At 40.1% G+C, this 8,012-nt stretch overlaps 1 long non-coding RNA gene across 1 annotated transcript; it reads right to left on the bottom strand.

Annotated features, from left to right (window-relative positions):
- Nucleotides 1-5,449: 5,449 nt before the first annotated feature.
- LOC107814319 (uncharacterized) lies at nt 5,450-6,448 on the bottom strand. Its single transcript, XR_001654523.2, has 2 exons — nt 5,847-6,448; nt 5,450-5,687 (listed from the first exon to the last, which is right to left on the bottom strand). It is a non-coding gene; the product is annotated as an uncharacterized LOC107814319 (long non-coding RNA).
- Nucleotides 6,449-8,012: the final 1,564 nt, after the last annotated feature.

The following is an 8,012-nucleotide window of genomic DNA, read 5'->3' as shown; positions in this document are numbered from 1 at the left end:
CTGACTAGTAGCGTGTGTCCTCACCATCTATGAGAGAATAAAATAACAGAAGTTTAGTACTCAGATCAACGGATTCGCACGACAAGAATTTCAACAATATGAAGTTTTTCCTAAAGGTCCTCCAGCCTCTCGAGGATAAATACAAATGTCTCTATACCGATCCGCGAGACTCTACTAAACCTGCTCATGACTCGTGAGACCTACATAACCTGACTCTAACACCAACTTGTCATGACCCTAAACCCACACCTAGTCGTGATGGCGCCTCTGGTGAAGACAAGGCCAACTGAAACAACGCCCAATTCATTTTAAACAATTGAAATAACACAATTTAAGTCATTAATATGATTAAATCCCAAAGAAACAGTGAACAGTACAATTTGCGGAATAAACACAGCCCGACATCGGGTGTCACCAGTCATGAGCATCTAATAACCGATTAAAAAAGTAGGAAGAGTCTACATAGTCTATTACAGAACAAAAACAAGGTAAAATAAGATAGGGGAGAAGCACTAGGCTGCGAATGCCGAGCAGCTACCTAGTGAACTCTGAATCGCCTGAGCTGGAAGCAATCGGCACTCGCTAGCGGAACCCGAGGCTCCTGTATCTGCACATAGGGGTGCAAGGAGTAATGTAAGTACTCCGATTCAGTGAGTAATAATAATAAATGAAGACTGAGCGAGGACAAATCACGTAAAAACACAACAATATGCTATAGAGAAGCAGTGTAAAAACCAATAAAAGGCAAAGAAACAGTGAAATCTTATATAAAAAAACACCTTAGTTCAGAATAAGCTTCTTTAATACACCTTTTTAACAGTTAGACAAGTAAATGACAGGCAACTAGAAGAGATAAACACATAACAACTGCCCCTCGGGCACAATACCAACGGAACCAGCCCCTCAGGCTATATCTCATATCACAATGGGTACCCGCTTTCATTGGGGGTGTACAGACTCCGAGAGGGGCCCCTTACGGCCCAAGTGCAATATCAAGCCATCTCGTGGCTAATCAATAAGATTTCGGCCTCATATCAAGACACCTTGTGGCGTACAATCTCAAGCCCTCGGCCTCATAATCATAAATCAGTGTATCCATGCTGCGGCATGCAGACCGACCCAAAAGTATCCTCACAACACAGGCCCTCGGCCTTACTCAACCAGAATCTCATAAGCCACTCGGGCAACAGTAAAACATGATGCTCGGCCCAAAATATCATTTAAAGAGTCATTTAATGTTTAAAGCAGAGTAGACATGGTTGAGTTATGAAATGGTATAATATAGCATGACTGAGTACATATATTAAAATCAAAATAGTGAGGAAATAGTAGTAAAAATACCCTAAGGGTCCAAATAGTTTGTATGAGGCCCAAATATGGCATTTAACCAAAACATGATGATAGTAAATAATTTTCAATCAAATACGCGGTAAAACAGCCATTCGCGATGGACTAAGTCACAATCCCCAATGGTGCACGACCCCACGCTCGTCATCTAGCTTGTGCGTCACCTCAATATAACACAACAATGTAAAATCTGGGGTTTCATACTCTCAGGACAACATTTACAAACATTACTCACCTCAATCCGGTCCAAACTCTAGCCCGCGATGCCTTTACCTCTCGAATCGGCCTCTGAATGCTCTAAATCTAATGAAAATCAGTGCAAAACCATCAAAATATGCTAGGGGAACAAAGCCCACTCGAAAGAAATTAAATTACAAGACAAATCCCGAAATTGGCCAAACCCGACCTCCGAGCCCACATCTCGAATTCCGATAAAAATTACATAAATACACTTCTTATCACCCCCGAGTTCATTAATATTAAAATCACCAAAATCCAACCACAAACGACCCCTCAAATCTAAAATTCTAGGTCTCCAATTACAAACCCTAGTTCTTCAATATTAAGCTTAAATTCCATGGTTAATTATGTAGAATTCACATTAGGACTGAGTATTAAGTCCATAAATCTTACCTCCAAGTATTTCCCTTTGATTCCCTCTTCAATTCTTCTCAAAAATCTCTAAAATTGCTCAAAAATGGTGAAAGTTAGACCCAAAATTGTGGACAATGGCTATTTAAACATTCTGCTCAGGCATTCAAATCCTTCTTTTCGAACACGGTCAAAGCCTCGCGTTCGCGAATCATAATCTGGCATTGACCACAAATTCCTCTTACGCGAACGCGACTGCCCCCTCGCGAACGCGATGGCTCCGCAACTCAAACCATCACGAACGCGTCTGTTACCTCGCGAACGCGATACCCAAAGACCCAGCCCTTCGTGAACGCGAAGGCCAAATCTACAACCTCACATCTCAACCCTTCGCAAATATGAGGGACCACTCGCGAACGCGAAGGCCAACAGTCTACAACACTCAACAGCAGATTTCTGCAATTTCTCACAACTTGAAATGGTCCGTTTAATCACCCGAAACTCATCTGAGGCCCTAGTGATCTCAACCAAACATGCCAACATATCCCATAACATACTTAAAACTTGTTTCAACCTTTGAACGCTCAAAACAACATCAAAACACCAAATTCGCATCGAATTCAAGCCTAAGAATTCCAAAATCTTCTAAATTCTGCTTTTGATTGAAAAGCCTATCAAACCACGTACGAATGACCTGAAATTTTGCACACACATCCCAAATGACACAACGGATCTACTGCAATTTCCATAATTCCATTCCGACCCCTATATCAAAATCTTACCTATCAACCGGAAAACGCCAAAATTCCAATTTCGCCAATTCTAGCCTAAATCCACTTCAGACCTCCAAAACACATATTGGTCACGCTCATAAGTCCCAAATCACCTCCCGAAGCTACACGAACCACCGAAACTCACATCCGAGCCCTTTAACACATAAGTCAACATCCGATTGACTTTTCCAACTTAAGCTTCCTCAAAAGAGACTAAGTGTCTCAAACCTTACCAAAACCTCTCCGAACCCGAGTCACCCAACCCGGTAATGCATAATACCGATAAACAAAGCAATAAGAAGCAGAAATGGGGGAAGTAGAGCGGTAACTCATGAAACGACCGGCTGGGTCGTTACAGGTCTCGCATTCACGTAGGGTATCTGCGAGGCCAGCTGAAGTTGTTCTTCGCGTTCGCAAAGATAGAGCCACATTCACGAAAGGGTTGTTAGGCAGTGCACCGCGAACACGAGATGGGCATCACATTCGCGTAGAGAAAGTTGAGCGGCTGGGACCCCATGCATTTTTGCCTACGCGCTCGTGATGTTTGTCTCGCGTTCGCGTAGGGTTGAGCTGAGTGGTCTTTGCGTTTGCAACCAGTGTATTGCGTTCGCGATCAAGGGATTCTGGGTCAAAGTAAGTTTGTGCTTCGCAAACGCGAGGGTCCTTCCGTGTTCACAAAGAAGGAATTAACTGGGCAGAATATAAAATTTCAAAAATGAGGGTTTGGCCATTATTATCAAAACTTGAGTTTGGGAACTCGGATTTGGACAAGATTTTGAGGGATTTTCATATATATCAATATGGTAATGATTCTACACTTGATTTTGGTTATATCTTACTAATCTATCATTAATTGTATCATTTAATTTCACATTTGGGGTGAAAAATTTGGGGAAATGGAAAGAAGTTCTTCAATAAAGATTTTGGGTTTTGATTGGGATTTTGACATCGGATTTGGATAATTTGTGTACGAGTGAACTCGTGAGTGAATGGGTGTTTTTATTTTTTGACTTTTACTCGATTTTGAGACGTGGGCCCGGTAAGACTTTTTAGGGCGATATTTCATTTTCTTCCTTTAGCTTTGATTTCATTAGCTAGATTGGTTTTTTGTAGTTATATTTATGATATGTAATTGATTTTGGCTAGATTCAGGCCATTCGGAGTCGGATATTCGTGGAAAAGGCATTGTTATCTTGTAATTGAGCTTGGTTCGAGGCAACCGGTTTGCCTAACCTTGTGTGAGGGAAATCCCCTTAGGATTTGGTATTGTTTTGATATGTGAGCGTCGTGTACGTGAGGTGACGAGTGCGTACACGGGCTATTTATTGTAAAATCCAATTTTCTACTGAGTAATAACTTGTTTCTTCTTATTTGAGTTCTATCAGCATGTGTAATTATACTGTTTAGCTTAGAATAGCATGTCTATGTATCTTAAATGCTTATCTGAACTTTGTGCAGCATGTTTAGTGAATTTTCCTGCCTTCCTCTTGACTTGCACTTAGTTGAAACTGCAGGATCTCTACTGTAACTGTTAATTTCATTCTTTGTTGCATATTTATTTTGGGACTACAGAACGGTATTTCAGGAGATTCCCCTACACATTTACTTTGGGACTACGGGACGGCATCGCGGAAAATCCTCCTCCATATTTATTTTGGAATTGTGGAACTGTATTCCGGGAGATCCCCCTGCATATTTATGTTTGGGACTACGAGACGGTATCTCGAGAGATCCACTGTTATTACCTTTTGTACTGCACTGTTATCTTTTTTGTGATTTCCTTCCGTTTAAATTTCGGTCTTTATTTTACTCCGATATTTTTGTTCCGTCTTACTTTATATATTTATACCAGTAGGGCTCTGACCTAACCTCATCAATATTCGACCAAGGTTAGGCTTGGCACTTACTGGGTACCGTTGTGGTATACTCATGCCTCTTCTGCACATGTTTTTCGTGTGCAGATCCAGGTACCTCTTACCAGCCTCGAGTTTAGTTTCACGGTTGCTTCTTTTTTGGAGACTTCAAAGTACATTTGCCCACGTCCGCACACCTCGGAGTCCCACTCTATCTCCTTATGTTGATTCTTCCCTTATTTCTTTAGACACTAATGTATAGAACAGTTAGAAATTCGTAAAAGCTTGTGACTTAAGATGCTCCGGGTCTTGAGAGAGTTGTGTATATTTCGAGAGTTGAGTATTGTATATGTCGAGTGGCATGTCAAATGCTTATTTAAATTATCTGTTACTGTTAGTTGTTAACTTTTATGTTTTTTATTTCTTTTCCGCAAATGTTACACTTACCTAATGGTAGAGACTAGGTGCCGTCACGATAATTCACAGAGGGAGAGTTTGGATCGTAACATCAAGTTTCAAACTTAAAAACGAATAGATAGGTGGTTGAGTATAGTTTTAAGTAAATATCAAAAAAAGAGTTTTCTCTACCTCATAGAAAATCTTGCTTAGGAAGCTAGCGCCCGCTCTCGCGGGGCTTGCTCGATCACAGCGCCTTCCTTCTAATCGGTTTGAAGAGAAAAGGAAACAATAAAGGTTCACTTTTAATGGTGCTTCCCCGTACACGTATGTTGGCGCGAGGTACATGTAGCTATGCATCTTAATGAATCTACAAGAAGTCTTTCATGCAAAAGGGCAGGTGGACCCATAAGAAATCAATTGCCAGTTATAACGTTACGGTCTCTTAAAAATTAAAACTGAGAGATTAATAGAACATAAATCAGTAAATAATAATTCAAAATAGATATCCTCTAATTAACATGAAGTATCAAGAGCAAAATTAAAATTGACCAAAAACTTTCATGATATAGTTTTCGGGAAATTTATGGCGAATTCTCCGGGATGAACATCTTTACAAAATATCAAGTTCTAATAAACAAAATATTAGGAAATAATAATATTTTCTCCTAAAGCACATCTAAACTCGCTCCTCTCCATAAACTGATAAGATATCATTGTTGTAGACCTGAAAAAGAATAATTTTTCCAAAGTCAATGGCAGCATAACCTGGAATATCATATACACCATGTTTTTCTTGTCCCAAAATGATGATAATCGACACTACAAACAAATATAAAGACATTACATTAAAAATTAATACTATTACTTTGTATATCGGGATTACCTTGTCAAGAAGTCAGAGTATTATCGGCAATCAAGAGTATCCTCGTGCTGCTTTATCACCACATGAAAGGAGAATTCTGCTAAAGCCTGACTCTTTTATTTTAATGACTAAATAAATTGCAACTCTTTAAATTCTCCATGTTTCGAATGAAATAATGCAAAGGTCGGACAATAACTTTTTAAGATAAGAACCTTTTTGAGCGTTAAATTATACATATAGCATTTCAAGAGATAGCACAATAAGTGTTGGAAGATGAAAGGAAATAAGATACTGAATATACTAAAGGAGCACAACTTTGGACTTCCAAAGGATCAGATAAAACGTACAAGTAATTATAGTTCAAGGGCTTAATTAATCGACTCTTGTGGTCCTAAATAGTCATAATTAAGATTTAACGCCATAAAAACAATAAGGAGAAGCCTAAGTGTCATATTGTATCATCCATTTACCATTCGACTAATTTATTGTATTTACAAATTTATTGAAATTTATTTATCTTTATTACGATGTATATTTACCTCTTTGTACACCAATCTTGTTAGTACTATATAGTTTGATAAAGGGCAAAAATGTCACTCAACTTGTGATGGGTAAATTTATAAATTAACTTTCAACTTAAAGTGTTCCTACTATTAGTATATTATGATATGATATTATATATATATATTAGATGCAAAGGTAAACACAAATTAACATTATTGGGTCGGCCACCTTAAAAATAAAACTAGCTAATCATGACAACTAGAATAATAACACTAATCATTAAAGTGATACAATAAAGAAAAGTCTTACGGAAAGAAAGTAAATGAATCTTGTTCACAAAAGCTTCAAAATAATAGTGTATTCTATGCTCTAACAAAGTATAACAGATCAATATACTCCACAAAAATCCTAACCAATATGTTTTTAGTGGTCCAAGATTGAAGAAATAATTATGACAAAATTATTTCGCATTGTCACACACGGCCCGCATGGTGGTCCACATTTCGTCTTTTTATTAAAAAGCATTGATTCTTCTGAAGCAAAAGAAGGTGGAGGCCGCGCAGAGTTGGCCCAGGCCCTCCTCAGCTACTGAGATCCGTAGTTTCCTTGGCCTGGCGGGGTATTACCGTTATTTTGTGGAGGGGTTCTCATCGATTGCAGCCCCTATGACTAGATTAACCCAGAAGGGTGCTCCTTTTCAGTGGTCAGACGAGTGTGAGGCGAACTTCCAAAAGCTCAAGACGGCTTTGACTTCAGCCCCTATTCTGATTTTGCCTACTGGTTCGGGGTCCTATACGGTTTATTGTGATGCCTCACGAGTTGGACTGGGAGCAGTGTTGATGCAGGACGGTAGGGCGATTGCCTACGCGTCCAGACAGTTAAAGGTACATGAAAAGAACTATCCTGTCCATGACCTTGAGTTAGCTGCTATTATTCATGCCTTGAAGATCTGGCGACATTATTTGTACGGCGTGCCTTGTGAGATTTACACGGATCATCGGAGTTTACAACACTTGTTCAAGCAGAAGGATCTGAACTTGCTCCAGAGGAGATGGTTGGAGCTACTGAAGGATTATGATATCACTATTCTATATCACCCGGGCAAGGACAATGTGGTAGCTGATGCCTTGAGTCGTCGGGCGGAGAGTTTGGGGAGTTTGGCATATTTACCAGCTTCAGAGAGGCCCATGGTGATGGATGTTCAGGCTTTAGCCAGTCAGTTCATGAGATTGGACCTTTCGGAGCCCAGTCGGGTTCTAGCCTGTGTGGTTTCTTGGTCTTCATTGTTTGATCGTATCAAGGAGCGGCAGTATGATGACCCTCATTTGCTTGTCCTCAGGGACACAGTTCAGCATGGTGATGCTAGGAATGTGACTATTGGAGATGACGAGGTATTGAGGATGCAGGGTCGTATCTGTGTACCCAATGTGGATGATATTCGGGAGTTGATATTGATCGAGGCCCATAGCTCACGGTACTCCATCCATCCGGGTGCCACGAAGATGTATCATGATCTGAGGCAGCATTACTGGTGGAGGTAGATGACGAAGGATATAGTAGAGTTTGTAGCTAGATTCCTCAACTGTCAGCAGCTAAAGGCTGAGCACCAGAGGCCGGGAGGGTTACTCCAGCAGATGGAGATTCCGGAGTGGAAATGGGAGAAGATCACTATGGATTTTGTGA

This window comes from Nicotiana tabacum, chromosome 6 (genome assembly GCF_000715075.1).
Source record: "Nicotiana tabacum cultivar K326 chromosome 6, ASM71507v2, whole genome shotgun sequence".
In the NCBI taxonomy this organism is placed as follows: domain Eukaryota; kingdom Viridiplantae; phylum Streptophyta; class Magnoliopsida; order Solanales; family Solanaceae; genus Nicotiana; species Nicotiana tabacum.
Note: the sequence above shows the minus strand (reverse complement) of the source record. Positions and strands in the feature narration are given on the sequence as shown.